Source organism: Sciurus carolinensis, chromosome 1, assembly GCF_902686445.1.
Source record: "Sciurus carolinensis chromosome 1, mSciCar1.2, whole genome shotgun sequence".
Lineage (NCBI taxonomy): Eukaryota > Metazoa > Chordata > Mammalia > Rodentia > Sciuridae > Sciurus > Sciurus carolinensis.
In genome coordinates, this window is record NC_062213.1 from 100,368,156 (window position 1) to 100,388,351 (window position 20,196).

Sequence of the window (20,196 nt, forward strand, 5' to 3'; positions counted from 1 at the left end):
TTCTGTCTGTCCCCTCACAACCTGATGCCATTGCATCTCAGAAAGACAGAGTAGCTATAGAAAATTCTCTTGCATTTGGGAATTAGCTCTAGGAAGGATGATATTAACCAAAGGGAAACAATTGTTCAGGTCACCCAGTGTGGATTTCGACGTCAGATAAATAAGTAGCTACAACTTGCATTTAATGAACATCTTCTAGTTGAACTATTTATTGGAAGATACAGTCCTTGTCCTCATGCAGCTTATCTCTGAAATGGTAGGAGTGTGAGAAAAAGGGGAGTGAGAAGAAGCAGTCTTTCTGCCTTGGTTAAAGTGTGGGAAATGAGACAAAAATAAGTTGTAGCCTTAAACCCCTAAAATAAAAATAATAGCATGGTGATTTGCCTTATTTCTCAAACTTAATCTGTTTATTTTTCTATTTTTGGAGGACCCCCGCATTCCCATCACTTGAACACACTGACCATTTTCCAGGCATCTCAGCTCAGTAACACCCAGAGAATATGTCACAAGATCTGTGCGTCTGAAGAAATGGCAGCACATACAACTGAGGGCCAAAATGTTCCAGGCTGCTTGGCAAAGAAAGGTCAAATCCTGACTGCCTGGGACGTAGCTTTGTTGGCAACCTGCTCTAATGACCCTCAGTGATCAGCTAATGAAGAAAGATAGCTATAAAGACAACACTGTTTCCAACGGTTCCAATGTCAAATATCAAGAATTTTTTTTTCTGAACTCAGTTTTCCACCCCCTGCTAAATTTTCTTTCTTTTGCTATAATGTCATTCTTCAAAGACTAGTTCTTCATTTGTATAATTGAACATAATTATTTTGCCTTTGCAAAACTTGCCACTAAGTTAACACATTTGAAAAACAAAACAACAAACAACAAACAAAACCAATCAATCCACCCTACCTATGAGGTGGTCATACGTTACATTCTTTGGTTTTGGAAAAATATAGTAATGGAACACTAAGAAAATCATTTTTGTTGCATGTGTAAGAGGCAGCCCCTTTTCAGCAATGTAGCTTGGCAAAGGCTACAAGTCAGAAATATGATCTAGGGTTTTGGGCATATTAGCTCATCAAAGTAAGTTTTGGTGTGTTACAATCAGGTTGAAAGAAGTTGGAAAGGGAACTAGTATCCATGAGCATCTTCCCTGTGCCTGGCTCTGGTCCAGTGCTTCACACACAACTTCATTTAGTTCAACTCTCTGAGATGGGCATTGACTCAATTTCTAGATAGGGATACTGAGGCCCATTGCTTGTCCCTTGAAAAGACGAAACTGTGGATTCCTTAAGTTCAAAAAAATTTTTATACAAGGTATACCTATAAAGAAAGTACATTCTCCTAGCAGGAAAAAAAAAAGTGAGGTGAATGTTAGTTTGCTTAGAAGGGATAAGACCTCCTTCTTGGCTCCTGTGATAGCCCCCACTGTACTCCTAGCAAATCCACAGGTGAAACTTAATGGTACTTGATGACAGCTTTGAAGATGATATTTTATTTGCACCTTTTTCACACACAAGAAAGGGAGTTTTGAATCTTCTCCACCTCTCCCCTGTTCTCATATATCGCCTGTGAGTTATTTGCGATAACCCTCTGGATTTAGCATGAAAAATCTTTCCTAGAAGCTTCTGAGAAACTAAATAAAAGCCTTCAGAGCACCATTGTGTATTAGCCACACTATTTCAAAGAAATCCCAAGTGGAGAATGCAATATATTGTTTTAATTACAAAAGGATAATAGCCTAAAGTAAAGGAATTTTACCAAGAAGAAATGAGTCTCACATAATGAGCAATAAAAGCTATTGCAATTATTATTATTGCTTTTATTTAGGCCAGACCTCAGTAAGATTGGGACAGAGGCCAACTTTTATTTGAACTTCATTTTCCTACCCCATACATTCTGTTCTCTGTTTCTTTCTTCCTTTTTTTTCTTAATTTCAGCCCTTAGAGGATCCCAGTCCTTTTCACAAAGAGGAAAGCCTGGGTTAAATGCACTTATACAAAAGTAATAGAGATATAATGTGTTACTTCTCCCAGAGGTATTTACATTTTAAAACTTTGGCCCAGAGAGGGCAATACCTAATTCAAAGAACCAAGTCTCCAGTGGTGGAATTGCAGGCCTTAAAGGAAATAAGAACTTCTAGAGAGACTTTTGAGAAAAGGGTACTACTGGGATAAGAGGAGGGACAATAGGGACAATAATATTTTCTCACTTGTTTTCATTACAAAAGGATAATGCCTTAAAATAAAGCATTTGGGTGGGGTGCAATCAGTTCCCCTATTTTTCATGTTTATGGAGTACCAGTTGATCTTCCTCTATAGAGGGATGGTCCTTGTATCATTTAGTACTTTATAAATCACAATGACTTCTTTGAGAAGTGACATAGCTCATGAAGTCAATGCAACTGGTGAGAATGGAAAGTCACCACAAGGTGTTGATATAAAGGAGTAAAGCATGGTTGTTGCTTCAGGGAGATCATGATCCCGCTGAGAGCAGAAGGTTAATAATCTAAGGTGGTGCATTATGGAGGACTATGTGCAGCTTTCAAAGAATCTTCTATCCATTTCCTCTGCCCCCTTGCAGCAAGATTACTATCTCTAATATACTATATAGAAGATTTGAACCTCCACTTGTTACCAGTTTGCTGGGAAACAAGTGTGTTCATTTACTATGAAGTTTGTGGTGTCCTTTTCTTTGCAACAAAATAGCTTAATGTCACAACAGTTCTTCTTTTCCCATGGGAAGCCACAGGCTCCCTTAAAGAGAAACTGGTTGTATTCTTTCTGTCTGCCCTACTGATTCAAGTTACAACCTGGTCTATCTTTTTGGATTACTGTGAATTGGGCACTTTCATTGGACTGTTGCTGAGTCTTAGGCTCTCTTTTGCCCCCGAAGGCTGATTTCTCTTCCCTGTTTTCTCCAAACTGCCACCTGCAGCTTCTTCTGTTCCCTTGTCCATCTCAAGCTCTGTGAGGATAGTATAGAGCTGTCTCCAGGAAAGTTAGGCACTATGACCCTACTTCACAAGGACAGCAGTAACAGTCACTACTCTTTGAGGTTATTGAGATCAGTGGATGGTTATTGAGTGATGTGGTGAACCCCTGGAGTTTCTGAAAATCTAAAAAAAAATTGTACCATGCAGCTTTTCCATGACTTACTGAGGAAGTCAAGAAGTCCTCCCATATTGCCCTGAAGGGAAAAGATGAGGAAATATATATATATAATCAAGATTTCTAGATGCTTAGTTCCCAGGGCATTAAACGGTCATAAGTAACATTTTAAAAAATAAATTCTTAAAGGATAATATTGAGCTTTGTACAAAGGCAGTATTGACAGTCACAATGAGTAAAAACTATGCATTTGAGGCATCTATCTGAATCAATTGAGGCGATCCATCTCATGGAAACATGGTTTTCTCTATATACTTGGGATATCTGCCATCATTTTAGAGTTGAATTTCTCAAAAATAACTGTTTCTAGACCACCTGCATCAAAATCACCTGGGAGCTAGTTAAAAATGTAGGTTCCTGGGTTGAGGCCAAGTTTGAGATGCTTTCAACTACAAATAATAGAAAACTCAACTCAAAGTGGCTACAGGAACTGTTTGCTTTGGAGATTTAATAACCTCTTCAAAGACCCTTCCTTTCTATTTTCTTCCCTTATGTCACTTAGTCCTCAGGTAGTTCCCCTCGTGGTTAGAAGTTGGCTGCCATATCGATGCAAACACAATGATATCCAGCAGAAAGATTCTTTATATGGGTGATGAACTTTTTCTAGGTGCCTCCCTGCCAGAGTTGGCTTTCTGGGCATGCAGCCTGTGCAGCCACATAGGGTCCTGTATTCAGAGAGGCTCTGTATGTGGCTTAATGACCTGCGGTTATCATTTTGCAATTCTTAGTCATATTATCTTTGACCATGTTTTTTGTAAGTGAAGTCTGATGGGAAAATAGAGCACACGATCTGAGGAGGTGTGTGTCTCTGTTCTTCCTTGCCTTCCCATTCACATTTAGCTTGCAATGTTCCACAAATGTCCATAGGATAGTCTTGCCAAACTCAAAGTGAGTACCTGGTATAGAGATATTGACAGGTGTCCATTTGAATCAATTGAGGTGATCTATTTCATGGAAGCATGGTTTGTCTCAGACAGGAGGAATATTTGCCATCATTTAAGAACTGAGGAAAAGTAATTTTCTCTCTACCCTTCATAGTCCTTAGTTGAGATGAACTTCTGTAATAAAAGACAGGTAAACAAAAGAAAAAGAGCTGGACACAGTTACACATACCTGTAATTCCAGCAACTCGGGAGACTGAGAGAAGGATTGCAAGTTTGAGGCCAGTCCTGGCAATGTAGGGAGACCCTGTCTTAAAATAAAATATAAAAGGGACTGGAGATGTAGCTCAGTGGTAAAGCACCCCTGGGTTCGATCCCTAGTACCAAAAAAGGAACAAAAAAAGAAAACAGACATTTGATACCACATATACCTATCTTTACAGGATTAATAACTAGAGAAATGAGTAAATCTCAAAGAGCTGGTCTTAAATTTAAGTTTAAATACTATGGTTCATCCAAATAAAGAAATATGAGAAAGGTTGGCTGGGTTGAGTGTGTAGAGATGCCTGGGAAAAGCAAGGTTAAAAAAAAAAGTGATATTAGTTATGCAGAGTTAAATTGGTGCCTTTATTGATGAGTCTCTTACCATTTACTCATCCTTCTCTTCCTGGTACTGAGACAAAGATACCTCAACAAATATTCTTTGCAGATATAAATTTGCCTGATAAAAGGGTAACTTTGTTTTCAGAGCTTCGCCTGTGTCTGTGGTTTCTCAAAATGATCAACTCAAAATAATCCTTATGCTAAAGAGGCATATTTTGGGGTGGCATATTCTGCTCTCCCATAAGAGTTTCTTTTTGTTTTTCGTTTATATTTAGAACATCTTTGAGACTAACTGCACATGCCTTAAGAAACACTCCTGATTTAGAGGTAAGAATTATCAAGACTAACAGTTTGGTGGGTGAGTTTTTCTTTTCTGGATACCACATCTAAAATTAAGGAAATAAACACTAGACTAATAGGTCTATTTCTACTGATGTAAGCTAACCTACCAGGCTGCTTTCAGGCATAGATGGTTGAGTTTCAGAACATTCAACATGTGTTCCTGTTAAGAATCATATTTTTCTATTTAAAGACAAAAACTATAAAAATAATCAAACTGCAAACATAATTTAAGATCTGATGTGCAGGAACTGGGAATGTGGGAGGGGTGAGAGGAAACAATAGAGGTAAAGAGGGATTCAGCTATTTAAAACTGGAGTTACCCGAAATTTGCAGGGGGATTTTTAAAAAATTCCGACTTTTAAATATTAATGTGATTTCATTGATGCAAGATAAATCCTCCCTCTATTTTCCTCAAAATGTAAGCAAAGGCCTTGTAAGATTTGTGCTCTGTGTGTGTGTGTGTGTGTGTGTGTGTGTGTGTATGCATGTAAGTAAACCAAGGAGAAGGTTTGAGGTTTGTGGGACTCTCACCCCAGGGACTGGGTAAGAAGAGAGGCTAGATGTACTAAAGGGTGAGAGCACAGATAAACTGAACTAATTCCGGAACCAGAGGAGACCACAAAAATGTAACTGCTCTGAGAAAGTGCAGACATCTTGGGTAGGACCTTGAACTTTCCACAGGATGTGGCATGGAGATTTAGACCAATCTTATCTGGATCTCAAGTGGCAGGGTCTCTGCAACTGACATTTGGGTTAAGTTAGATTTTTATTTTATTTATAGTTACAGTCCATTTCTTTGACCTGCCATAATTTCACCTCACCCTATGGAGTCAGAATCTACTCAGAATCCCTCTGCTCCAGCTAGGCTAATATCTGTGTAGTCTCAAGGGCACCTCATGCTGACTTGAAGCTCCCAGCCTTGACTTAATTTCCCTGGATCTTGAAAGCCCTTTCTTCCCCACCATTCATTCAGACTCCTCATCCCTCAGCTCCTGCTCAAGCCCCTTGGTGAGGGCATGGCCTCCTCCAGCCCTCATTTTCTCTCTCTTTCTGACTGCTTGTTTCTCCTACAGCTGATGCTTGTGAAGTCTAGTCTTGATTAATATGCTGTTTTGCACATGTGTGCCAGTTACCAGTTTAGATCCACTTGGCCTTCAACCTGCCATGTTAAAGGGTCTATCTTGTTCCTTCGATTCTCACAATGCCCAGCAAGGTGCTATGTGTTAACATTAAATACCGACAACTTGATTTTCACCTTCTTTTTTTTTTTTTTTTTCATTTTTTAAAATTTTTTTTGATTTTCACCTTCTTAGAGGGCAATCCATGCACCAGACTCTTTGTTAGCTCTGTTGCCTTGAGCTTCTCAGTTTTCTTCCTACACTCAACAGTGAGGATCCTTCTGGGATTGTTTAACTCTCTGCTCTGTCTCACTTTCAGGTCAAATTTCTCTGCATATGAAGAGATGAAGCGGTTGTTGGCATCCCATGGAGCCCACAGCCACTAATTCATGAACCCCAGATTTTCTCTTTTGAGTAGGATAAGCCCCAGATTTGAAAGACTCCCCCACCACAGCTCATAACAGGCACCATTATTTGATGATCATGCTCTGTGTCAAAACCACAGGAAAATATACATTTAATATTAACCAAGAATATACATGTGCACACACATACACATACACCTAACCAAAAGAAGTTTTATAAAAACGCCCCATCTTGTGAATTGCACATTTTTTCTTGTTTAAATTTATTTAATTAAAAATGGTATGGCAGTCCACTAAACTGATTTCATGACTCATGAGTAGGTTGTGATTTGCAGTTTGAAAAAAAGAGAAAAACCTCTGTTCTAGAGGGTCAAAGGACAGTTGGCAGGGACATGGCCATTCTGAGACCCCCCAAAGGGTGATCACTGTGGAGAGGTGGTGACTTTAGGTGATTCTCTCTCCTGCAGGTTTCTTTGGTGCTGCAAATTCACTTGAAGATAAAAAATCAGCAGGAGAAGCAAACAGATATGGCATTTACATCAGGATCATCTCACTAGTCTCTGTGCTGGGCCAGGTGGGCAGCTTCCTGTAGAGTGACAGCCCAGGAAGGGTATGAGGTTGGTCTGGTGGGGGCTGGACATCATGTGTCCTGTTACATGGAAAGCTCTGAAGACACCCAGCACAGTATTGTGCACATCAGATGTTGATCTCCTGTTTCTGTTCTTCTCTGTTGGTAGAGAAAAACACTGGGGAAGTAGCATGAGGAGGTAAAAGAGATGAACACAAATTCTTGATTACCAGTGACAGTGGATGCTAAAGCATTCAGGTGTCAGCCTTGAAAAGTCAGACCTGGCTGGAACATCCCCTGGGGCTCCATCTGTGTCCAAAAGCAAGCATGACAGTGAGGGTCAAGGACAAATGCAGCCCCCACAAGGCCTTTGCCTATGGACAGCATTCTTGGGATGAATGGAGGAAAGTCTGTAGGGGGCAGAAGAACTAAGGGGGCCTGAGGAGATTACACTGGTTGTGGCATTTTATCTGGGATGCCACACACAGAAGGGGTGGTGAGGAGGCGTTAAAAGTCAACAAGGTGCTGCTGATGTGCTCCGGCTCTCTCTTCCTACCGTCAAGGGGAACGGACCGGCAACTCTTTCCACCCTCTCCCGGGGCCCCAGCCTCTCCACTTCCCAGATGGAGGATCTACTCATCTCTACCTAGCACCTGGGGAACATGAAGGGGGTCTTCTCTATGTTGCTCTCCCGATCCTGGGAAGCATTGGAAGCAACTGCTGTTGTCTCAGCTACAGGCAGGAGTTGAAGGGTTGGCCCTGCCTGTCTCTCCTTGAACTGCGTGGTCTTGGGTAAGGCATTCTTATTTTCTCATTTTAAGTATTCACATCCATTAAATGGAGCTTGACAATGTCAAATGATATATGATACATATGATACATATATTTATAAATATACTACAGATGGGTATATATACGTGTGTGCGTGTGTGTTTATAGTGGTTCCAGTGAGTCCATGATGAATATTTGCTCAACTAATTCAGCAACTATTTGATGACTATTCATATTACTCACCATTCTTGGTGCTGAGGATCCAGGGGTGAACAACTCTCTGCTCTTATAGAGTTTATATGCTAAATGAGGGAGCTAGATCATAGATAACAATGAAATATAATTAAAAGTATAATATGCCAGATTGTGATATGTGCCATGGAGAGCCTTGAGTCAGCTTAAGGGCAATAGGGGGGCGTTTGAGCAGGGGTTTGTTATTTTATATAGGTTGGTCAGGGGTGGTCTTTCTGACAGAGACCTGAAGAAATAAGAGATTAGGTTCTGCGAATGTTGGGGCAGAATATTCAAGCAGGTGGAGCAGTAAGTGCAGAGACCCTGAAGTGCCAACATGCTTAGTGCTTCAAAGTATATCAAGGAAGCAAGATTATTTGGTGAGAAGTGAGTGAGAAGAAGAAAAGTAAGAGATGAGCTATTATCATGAACCCTTTCAAAAAATCAGTTCTTTTTTTCACCCATTCTTTTCCTTGGAATTTGGAGAAATGGAACAGGTTTGTGGGGTGGAGGTGAGATGGACATGTCCAAGGAAGCAAAGGAAATACATGGCTATTATATCACCATCCTTCTCTAAGACCACTTGGGTCTCACAGGTACCTGTGAGTCTACTTGTCATTTCAAGAGCCAGTGGCTAAAGATGTCATATGTGGTAGATGACTTTACTCATTGACAGTTATGTGTGCTTTTCTACATTTGGTGTGGTTCTCTGGAGGTTGAGCTGACATCCCTATTGGGGCTGGTCCGTGGGACTGATTTTGGCAAGTGGAGTCTTAGCAGGCATGTCATATGCCATCTCACAGTTAAAGATTTTAACTGTGGTGTGGTTTGGCTCTGTCCTCTTTGGAACCTGTTTTCTGTAATGAGAATGGCTTGCCTCAGAGAACGGCTGCTCCTTCATCTTGGACCGTAGGAGGAGAAGACATATGGAGACAAATAGTGTCCAGTAGAGCCAAAGTCAATCCATAGCACTCAAGAAATAAAAGGTACTATGCTTATCTCTGTGTTAGCAAAGAGGAGGCCAAGTCTTAGGAGGAAATTCTATGCAAACAATAGCCAAGAGATGGGAGATTTTGGGGTAGTGAAGGCAGAAAGCAGGATTCAAAGGGTAGGGACTAACTTCTAGTGCCAGCATTCCACCATGTAGGCAGAAAAGTGACATAGATTCCCAAGTCTATCAGTCCTTCTTAACTTCAGTACTCTGTTTTTGGAATGAAACCAAGAGGAGCCATGGTCTGGTGTGCTGTCAAGTTAGTAATTGTTCTTTTTAGGCACATTGACCTAAATGGTCAATGACATATATGTCATTAACAATGGGACTCTATACTTTTTTTTGTCTTAAGAGAGGGAGGACTGGAGAGGATTATGTCTATACTCTCTGCCTGCTTCTGGCCCTTTGAAACTACCAAACTCTGTCAGAATCCTGTCCACTTGGGCTCATAAATGTCACAAAGTCAAACCAGGTGTTTGTTGAGCCACCCTTGCTCAACACCCAATTTGTCCTTGAGCTGACCCTATCTCCTCTGTCCCCTAATTAACTTACTCAAATTCCTCTTTCTGTTTTTTTGGGGTTCCCACTTTCTCCAAAGGACTCTAATTCAATCTCCCCTCTGTCCAGGGCCTGCTGGATTTAACTTCTCCTGTGCAAACCCAGGCTTCTCCCCGCTCAGTGTCAGGCAGACAGGAGCAGGGATGCAGATATATCTGGGTGTAGGGATGCCAGGCTAGCTCAGGCACAGGTAAGGGCCATGGAGTCAAGACCCCAGACTCTGGGAGTTGGGTGGAAGCAAGCTCGTGGAGAGCAGCCTGCGAACTCGTTTATTGAAGGAACAGGTATACATTTTATAAGTTTCTTGCCCGATCACAATGTACCACAGGGGATCAGACCACCAGGCTCCTATACAGGTTCCCTTGGTAATACTAGGTCAACTTAGGGGAGTTGTTTACATTCCTAGGTGGTCAGAGTGGAATACTCCTCTCTGCAAGCTTACACACTTGAGACATTAACTGCTGCGAGCCAAGAATTAGGATTTCTCCCAACATCTGGGTGCTCAGTAAAGTCTGGTGATGGGGGCAATAATAATAGCTAACACTTACTGAGAACACCATGTCCCATTTGCTGTGTCAATTAATCTACAAGTTCTCAAGTGGCTAAATCCCATGGTTAGTTCTCAGCCATCGTCTTAAAATGACCTCTAAGGCTATGTTTAACTTTCTATTATTGCTTTCCAGGATACCCACTTGATGGGGTTGTCTCTTCTTCAGTCTCCTTGGAGAGTTTCTCCTCTTCCTCCTGACTTTGTAATATTAGTGAGACCCAGGGTTTCATCTTTGGTCCTCTTTTCTGTTTACACTCATTTCTTATTCACACTCATGACTTAAAAACCTCTCTTTTGAACTTATATATCCAACTACCTACTTGACTTGTTCATGTCTAATAAACATTTTTTTGGGGGGTACTGGGGAGTGAACCCAGGGGCACTCAACCACTGAGCCACATCCCCAGTCCTTTTTGTATTTTATTTAGAGACGGGGTCTCACTGAGTTGCTTAGGGCTCACTAAGTTGCTGAGGTTGACTTTAAACTTGTGATCCTTCTACTTCAGTCTCCTGAGCTGCTGGGATTACAGGCGTATGCCACCATGCCTTGCTATATCTAATAAACATCTTAACCTCACATCCTTCAGCTCAAACCTTCTCTACCCTCAGACTTCCCCATATAATTGATGGCAGCTCTCTCTCTCTCTCTCTCTCTCTCTCTCTCTCTCTCTGAGAAGTCATCTTCCACCCCAGGTTCCTTTACACCTCACATCTAATCCATCAGCAAATTTTTTGGCTCTACCTTCAAAACATGTCTGGAATCTGACCACTTCTCACCATCCACTGCTATCACCTTTGTTATCTCTTGTCCAGATTATTGCAATGACTTCCTAACTATTCTTTCTGCTTCTACTCTTGCCCTCTACAGTCTATTATTAACATAGTAGACATAGATCTTTTCAGAAAGTGTTAGACCATGTTACTTCTCTGTCTAAATACCTGCAATGGCTCTCTATTTCTTGGAGCATAAAAATCAAAGTCCTCCCCGTGGACCATAAGGTGTCCAGACACGACCTTATTTCCTCTTTCCTTTCTTTTCCTTCATTACTAAGCTACTTTCCTTACTGTACTTCAAACATGCCAGGCCCATGCCCACATTAAGACTCTTGTACTGGCTGGTCTCTGTTCCAATGCTCTTCCCCCAGAGATAACGCTGTCTCACTTCTTTGCCTCCCTAAGTCTTTGTTCCCATGTTGTCTTCTCATGGAGATCCTTCCCAAGCACTATGTCAAAGACTGTAGTTCATTCCTGACCCTCTCAAACTTGCTTTCCCTCCTCTGTTTTCTCCCTATAGTGCTGCTGCTACTTCTTTTTTTTTTTTTTTCTTTTTTCTTTTTTTGTGCCAAGGATCGAACCCAGGGGTGCTTTACCACTGAGCTACATCCCCAACCCTTTTTATTTTTTATTTTGAGACAGGCTCTTGCTAAGTTGCTTAGGGCCTTGCTAAATTGCTGAGGCTGACTTTGAACTCACAATCCTCCTTCTTTAGTCTCCCAAATTGCTGGTATTATAGCTATGCATCACCATACATGGCAGGCCTTAGGATCTTCTAAGGTGTTAAATAATTTATTTATTTATGAGATTTTTTTTTTACCCCTCTGCCTAAAAATATAAGCTCCAAGCAGGAGTGGGGTACCTAGAAAAATAGCAACAGTTGACCATGAGAGTAGTGCAGTGTTTTAGGCCCTATTTTAAGAATATGTTAAGACATTTAATTTTTATATCTACTGTAGGAAGTAGAAACTATCATTATCTTCATTTTATGGTTGAGAGAAATGAGGCATGGAGAGGTTAAATGACTTGCCTAAAGTCATGCATGTAATAAGTGGTGAATCCTGAACCTAGATATTCTGGTTTCAGAGTTCATTCTTTTAACCCTACAAGTATAGAGTCTCTCATTGCATAGCACTTAGTATGTGCTCAATAAATGTAGAATTAATACACAAATAGATTCCTAAAACAATAATCACTAGGCCAATAATGATGCCATTGCTACCTTGCACATGAGGGAACTGAGGGACAGAGATGTTAAGAAATTTGCTCACACAGGGAGTGACAGATCTGAACCTAAAATGTTGCTTCCATTTCCAATACTTGCACCACGGATAGAGGATAGAGATAAATTGCTAATAAACATCCACTCTCATAGTTCCTCATTATAAACACTTCATGTAAACTCTTTGCTTAACACACTGTCCAGGAATTCTCATCAAATACTTCAAAGGAGGTAAGAGGGAGCATCAATCTTCAACACACTAACATGAAATCCAATCTCATATAGGTCAACTGACTTTCTCAAAGAGAAAGTATAACTCAGGAGCAGAGCTACTGTTTCCAGATGGATTCCAATTTCTCGGTAACCAGAAACACAGGAAAAAGCAAGTTGCTTCCATTAACTCCTTTAAGAAAGACACTGGAGTTTAGACCTGTGTTGTTTTATGACATCAGATTTGGGCAGAGGTCAGGTGCCATGGGGCATGCCTGTAATCCCAGCAGCTCGGGTGGCTGAGGCAGGAGGATTGCAAGTTCAAAGCCAGTTTCAATAACTCAGTGAAACCCTGTCTCGAAATAAAATATAAAACGAAAGGGTGGGGCATGTGGCTCAGTGGTTAAGAACCTCTGGGTTCCATTCCTGTTACAAATAAAAACAAACAAAAAAAGATTTGGGTGGAAACTGGCCATGCAAGACTGTTGCTGTTCTTAACCTTAGTCTGAGAACTACTCTATAGCTCAAGGTCATTTTTGTCAGCTTCCCAAGTGTCTGTTGGCAACCCACTTTTCCTGCTTGCCCAGCCAGCTCCCCATCTTGTGAAGACATTCCCATACTGAGAAACACAATTTATTTATTTGCAGATCTGCATTCTTGACTTTGCCATTTGATCAGCTGAGAATTCCTGTAGGCAGATGTCAGGGATATTAGGAGATAACAGAAAGTTTGTGTTGATTTTGAATGATGAGAACTCATGGAGTTTAGAAAAGATAGAAGCTAATATTCCTTGGTAAAATAACATCTGACTTGCTAGACCTTTGGCAGAACTGTGCTAGGTTTTCATTTTTTGGCACAGGGATACCAGGGATTGAACTCAGGGGCACTAGTGACCACTGAGTCACATCCACAGCCCCATTTTGTATTTTTATTTAGAGACAGGGTCTCACTGAATTGCTTAGCATCTCGCTTTTACTGAGGCTGGTTTTGAATTCACAGTCCTCCTGCCTCAGCCTCTTGAGTTCCTGGGATTACAGGCATGCACCACTGAACTGTGCTAGTTTTAAAAGTCCTTCCATTTCAAAATGTCTTCTTTTCTATACCCAGCCCAACTCTCCTAGGCAGAGTCATCTTCCCTGGGCTCTATGATAGCCCTTATTGTCTTGGATTGTCACCATCTGTTTATTCTGTATCTCCCCAACTAAACTGAGCTCCTTGAGGGTAGGGGTGCTTCAACTTTGTATCTCCAGAGCTCTGGGCATAGCCCATTTGGGCCACACAATATTGGACATTAAATGGTTAAAGAAACAAAGCCCTATGTGGGCCTCAAAGGGAAATGTTGCTCATATGGAGTTTATGTTCTAGTTATGGGTCTTATTTTCAATTCTGATCAACCTGCTGATTATCCTTTTAACCAAAAAGAACAGGGTTACAAGTCTTCTACCTTGCCACCTTGTAGGTAGGATGACATGAAGTAGGGGCAGAAGGCAGGCAGTGAGGGAGGGATGCCAAGATGACTAGGGTTGCTGGCCAGGGTTTATTACATGTATAAGAAGGGATCAAAACCTATAGTTAAGACATATTCTCTGAACTGAGGGTGCTGTCAGGCAAACTTTAGGTGAAGATATTGAGATTTTCATTAAAATAGCAATGAAGCCATGAAACAAAGAACTGACTCTCCCCTAGGCAATTCTTGAGATAGTATAAGACATAGCAAATGATCAATAGAAGCTGAGTAAGAAAAGAAGAAAGGCAAACCTGGATCCAACAAAACAGAAATGGCCCTTTGGACACTGCTGTCTAAGGGTTGTCATCAATACTTTACTAAGGAGGGGTTAGGAGTTACCAAGAGAATCCACTAAGATGTGTATGCCTGTGAATAATTATGTTCACCATTTACTACAGTAAACCATCCACGGTTCTCATCCCCCAACAAGGACGAAATACGTTCTTTGAATGTTTTTCTAACTCTATGGGTGTTGGAACTAGACCCCATGGATCCTACAACTATTTCAGTCTTGATTCTGGAGTTCGGTTTGGGCAGGACATGGTTCTTTTTTAATTTTTTTAAGGAATACATTTTATTTTATTTTATTTTGATTCATTATACACAAATGGAGTACAAATTTTCATTTCTCTGGTTGTACATGATGTAGAGTAATACCATTTGTCTAATTATACATATACATAGGGTAATAATGTTTGTTTTATTCCATCATCTTTCCTTCCCCCTGCCTCCTCCCCTCCCCTCATTTTCCTCTACACAATCCAAAGTTCCTTCATTCTTCCCTTACCCACCCACCCCCACCTCCCCATTATGAATCAGCATTCACTTATCAGAGAGAACACTTGGCCTTTGGTTTTTTGGGATTGGCTTATCTCACTTACCATGATATTCTCCAACTCTTTCCATTTACTTGCAAATTCCATAATTTCATTCTTCTTTATGGCTAAGTAATATTCCATTGTGTACATATCCACAGTTTCTTTATTCATTCATCTATTGAAGGGCATCTAGGTTGGTTCCACACTTTAGCTATTGTAAGTTGAGCTGCTATAAACATTGATGTGCTCTCACCCTGCACAAAACTCAACTCAAAATAAATCAAGGACCTAGGAGTTAGATTAGAGACGCTGCACCAAACAGAAGAAAAAGTAGACCCAAAGCTTCATCATGTCGGCTTAGGACCAGACTTCCTTAACAAGACTCCCAAAGAGCAAGAAATAAGAACAAGAATCAATAAATGGGATGAATTCTAACTAAAAAACTTTTTCTCAGCAAAGGAAACAATCAAAAATGTGAAGAGAGAGCCTACAGACTGGGAGAAAATCTTTACCACATGCACTAATCTCCAGAATTTATAAAGAACTTAAATAATGGGCTAAGGAGCTGAGCAGACACTTGCAGAAGAAGATATATACTCAATCAACGAATATATGAAAAAATGTTCAACATCTCTAGTAATTAGAGAAATGCAAATCAAAACTACCCTAAGATTTTGTCTCACTCCAATTAGAATGGCGATTATCAAGAATACAAGCAGTAATAGATATTGGAGAGGATGTGGGGAAAAAGGTACACTCATGCATTGCTGGTGGGATTGCAAATTGGTGCAGCCACTCTGGAAAACAGTGTGGAGATTCCTTAGAAAACTTGGAATGGAACCACCAGTTGACCCAGCTATCCCACTCCTTGGCCTATACCCAAAGGACTTGAAATCAGCATACTACAGTGACACAGGACTTGGTTCTTACCAAAGGATATTACTGAATATGTGTGCTCTGGTTAAACCTGGAACATAGTAAGTACTCTATGGATGGCTACATCACATGATGACAGATGGCATCATGGGGGGAGCACATGCTGAGGGAGAGATCACATCACAAGACAAGAGACCAATATGTTTAATGGATGAATGGATTTGGTTCAGGTGCCTGGTGCTGTCCACAATGTTCCACCCAGGATCATTTCTCCAGAGCTAGTGCCCTCTACTCTGAATCCATCTGTGTCTATTTTTTTGTTTTGACACTTAATGAATGGCTAAGCATTAATAAATCAAGTGTACCCAGATGTGGTGCACACCTGTAATCCCAGTGGTTCTGGTGGCTGAGGCAGGAGGATCTCAAATTCAAAGCTGGCCTCAGCAATGGTGAGGCGCTAAGCATCTCAGTAAGACCCTGTCTCTAAATAAAGTACAAAAAAGGGCTGGGGATGTGGCTCAGAGGTAGAGTGCCCCTGGGTTCAATTCTTGGTACCAAAAAAAAAAAAGAAGAAAGAAAGAAAATCAAGTACAACTCAGTGTAACTCTGTTCTGTTACTTCGCTAAAGAAAAGAAAACAAACTTATTCAAAGGAGTATCTGAATGACTGAAATTTATTCTGTCCAAACTTTTTCTCAAGTTCAAGTTAAATAGTGACAGATTCTGTTTTGGTTTCCCTGCTCCCAATTCCCTAGGTATGAAGCCATCTGCCTTAATGAAAATGATTTATCACTGAAACTGTGTATAACAGAGAGAACTAGTGCCCACTTGGTTATGTTGACTATGCTTTCTGAGGTGCATCCATTACAGTGACTGAGTAGTTGTCAGCATATGTTGAGAATAGCTACACAGCAAGCTGACTCCAGAGTTTGGACTTAGGTGGTTCTAGATTTGAATACTGGCTTTAATGCTTTCTACTCGTGGGAACTTGGGCATGTTTCTTCATGTTTTTAAACTTCATTTCCCTCATCTGTTAAATAAGGAGTTATAATACTCACTAAGTAGCTATTGTGAAGTCTTATTATTATGAAAATCTCATCCATCAATTCACCCAAAAGTATTGATAATAGACTTTGAGTTAAAGTACTATCTCCTTCCAGAGACATTTAATTTTTATTTTTAAATGTTTTGTTGTTTTTCATTAGTGCACTATTATTATACATAATAGTGGGATTCATTATGTTGTATTCTTACATGGACGTGATATAATTTGATCAATCTCATTCTTTAGTACCTTCCCTTTCCCTTCTTTCCTCCCTCCCCATCTGCTTGCTGTACACTACTGATTCCCTTCTATTATTATTATTTTAATTAGTGAATTATAATTTTATATATATATATATATATGCAGGATTCATTGTGTACAGTCATATATGGACATGGAATAATTCGGTAGATTATGTTCCCTAGTACTTCCCCAGTGCCCTCCTTTCTACCCCACCTCTTGATGCCCTTCCTCTACTCTGTTGGTCAGAGACATTTTAATAGGGCCCTTCATCTTACTCTAGGGAAAGAAGCGCTGATGGAGGCACAGGTTGGTTCTAAGTTTTGGGCAAATCGTGTGTGTGTATCAGAAGGCAAAGTGCTACCAAAATCAACCAAGTTAAGAAGATTGATTTCAGAAACAGGGGAGTTAGTGACTGAAAGCAAGGTGACTAATGCATTTGAGCATCTCATCTGTGCCAGGTAGTGTTCTTAGGACTGGAGATCTAGCAGTGAACAGACAAACTCAGCCTTATGGAGCCTGCATTCTAGTGGGGTAATATGTATAATAAACTTAATATAAAATAGACCCTAAGATATGTAAAGTCAGGGAATTTGGGAAGTGAGTTGTTGGGGATTGCAATTTTGAGCAAGGTGGTCAAGAGAGACTGATATCAGAGCAAAAACCCAAAAGAGATGAAAATGTCTCAAAAAGGTCATAGGCAACCTGGGTAGAGGTGGAGGTGAGAGGGGGCAGGGAATAGAAGCTGAGATAGAAGACTAGTGACAGATCCCAGCCTAACCCCTTTAGTGTCTGATGATATCAGAGGAAGCAAAGGGCAGTCTGTGCTCATTGTGTTTTTTATAGGACCGGCTGGCTGAACCTTTTCCTCTATGCCCCCACTACCACCCTACCTGATATTGGCCTGTTTCCAGCAGCCTCCTTTTTTTTTCTTTTTTTTTTAAGAAAGCAAAGGAGTCTGTCTCTGAAATAGGATTTGCTGTGTACAGATATGCAGGTTGTATAATGCACAGGTTGCCACATCTAAGGGGCACTTTCGTTCACATTTTAGGCCTTCTATTTATGTTTATGAAGATTTTCTGGCAGGTAGTGGTAAAGTAAGTGTTTTTCTAATGAAAACCATGTATTATGACATTCTTCTTTTGTTTAAAATTTTTTTAAACTCATCTTTTTTGTTTGTTCTACTTAGTTATACATAGAGTAGAATGCATTTCGACACATCTTACATAAATGGAATATAACTTCCCATTCTTCTGGTTGTACATGATATAGAATTATAACTTTCATGTAATAGGATAATAATGTCCAGTTCATTCTATTATCCTTCCTACCCCCATATCCCCTCCCCTCCCTTTACCCCTACTGTCTAATCCAAAGTACCTCTATTCTTCCTGGGACCCCCACCATTGTGAATTAACATCTGCATATTAGAGAAAACATTTGGCCTTTGTATGACAGTCTTCTGATACTTGGAAATAAAACATCCTGAAGAAGGGGCACCTTTTCCTAATTCTTATTAAGACCTCTGAGAGCCAGTGGTAGCCCAAAGGCCCAGATTCCCAAAAGCTCCCACCATGGGTTTGTTGGTGATAGATTTACTGGTTAAATCATGTCCCTGCTCTGCTGAAAATTCTGCTGTGATTCTCATCATGTGCAGGAGGAAACTCCTTGGTAAGGCATGTGTGCAAGGGCAATTCCAGAATTTCTGTGTTAGAGAGCTTTAAGGGAGGCAATCTAATGAGAAGGGTGAGAGAACCAAGGAGACATCCCCTCAGGCCACATTTTCAGGGCAAGTATGCAATGTTTATTCAGTTTGGAGGAGCAGCTGCTAGAGGCGGGGAGCCGCAAAGACATACACTGCCCCCTTGGTCTCATCACAGCATACTGATTCCTGCTCATCTTGGTCTCTGCTAACATTCCCTGCCTTCACTCTCCTCACTCCTCACTGTCATCTGGATGTGCTTTGTCTCCCAAAGTTTCATGTGTTGGAAGTTTGGTTCCCACTGTAGCAATATTAAGAGGTGAGACCCAGGGGGAAGTCTTCAGGTCACTGAGGGCATGTCTTTTGAAGGGATTAAGATAGTTCTTGAGGGACATCTAGTTAGTTCTTGGGAGAACAAGTTATATGAGAGCAAGCCTGATCCCTGAATTGCTCTTTGCTTTCCTACCTAGGGATGTGATTTCTCCTTCTGGCATGTGCTTCTACCATGATGCCATCCTTCTTGAAGTGATATAGCCAAGGTGTCCCTCACCAGAGACTGCATCATGCCATTTGAATTTTTAACTTACCAAACTATGAGCTAAATAAACCTCTTTTCTTTATAGGATGACTTGAAAGCATTTGTACAACATGTTCCTACAGCTAGGATTCCCTTTGTGCCCACTTCCCCTCCTGCCTCACTGTGTCTGCTCTGAATCATTAGCTCCTCTGTGAAGCCTAATGCCTGAATCCTGCTTCACATACATGTGCTCACTCTATTCTGGTACTCACAAAACTTTATGCTAGTTCCTTTTAAATATTTTTTCTCTCTGTATTAAAATGACAGGTTCACCTACCTATTTACACCACCAGACTGTGGTCTTCTTAAAAATTGGGCTGTGTCTTATCCTAATAAACCTTCTTTAACGCTATAGTTGGTCAATAAATGTAGAGCTCAGAAGTGCTTCTCAAGTATAATTACTAAGCATCTTCTGGCGATACTAAAGAAAATGGTACTTTTAAATTTTAAAACCATGGCACATGCTATAAGCAGCTTTTAATCCTGTAAGTCCTAAAAGGCTGTTTTTTTCCATCTGTCGTGTTTGCTCTGAGCCCGATAATTTCTTAGGAACTGAGATATAAATATGCATCAAATGAGTAAACATGAAGATATGAATAACACCTGCAATTATGAGACATGGATCAAATAGCTGAGCTGCAATCTTCATACTTGAGGGTGTATGCAATCCCCCTTTGGGGTTGATGAGAAATCCCATGTCCCAATATGGCAAAGAATAGGCAACCCAGGGTCCTGAACCCATATAACTGAGCAGCCCCCTGGGGTTTTGTTGCAGTCATTTCGGTTTCTAAAGGCCTTGATCACTGGGGAAATGTACAGAATATGTGGCCTTTGCAACCCTGATACATAAGTCTTCTTGGAAAGTTGCCATTCTCAGGCATCAGGCACGTCTATGAGCAAAGTCCCCAGAGTGACTCTAGGGCAGAAATATCCCACTTAAAAATATTCTCTGTATGGCTTATAAAGTGTGTACAAGTTCAATTTATCTAGGCTTCCATGTGCTATGGCAGGTGGCCTGTCTGTGTTTATTTGTTCCTTTGACTTGCGATTATTCAGAGGGACTGCATGTGTCTCACCC

The 20,196-nt window shown here is 40.7% G+C and overlaps 1 protein-coding gene across 1 annotated transcript in view; it reads left to right on the forward strand.

Annotated features, from left to right (window-relative positions):
* The first annotated feature begins 7,693 nt into the window (after nt 1-7,693).
* The window catches only part of Gja5 (gap junction protein alpha 5), a 54,664-nt gene continuing 42,161 nt past the window's right edge, over nt 7,694-20,196 (forward strand). Inside the window, exon 1 of the mRNA XM_047521814.1 lies at nt 7,694-7,839. The gene's annotated coding sequence lies outside the window, so the exon portion shown is untranslated. The remainder of the gene's footprint in view (nt 7,840-20,196) is intronic.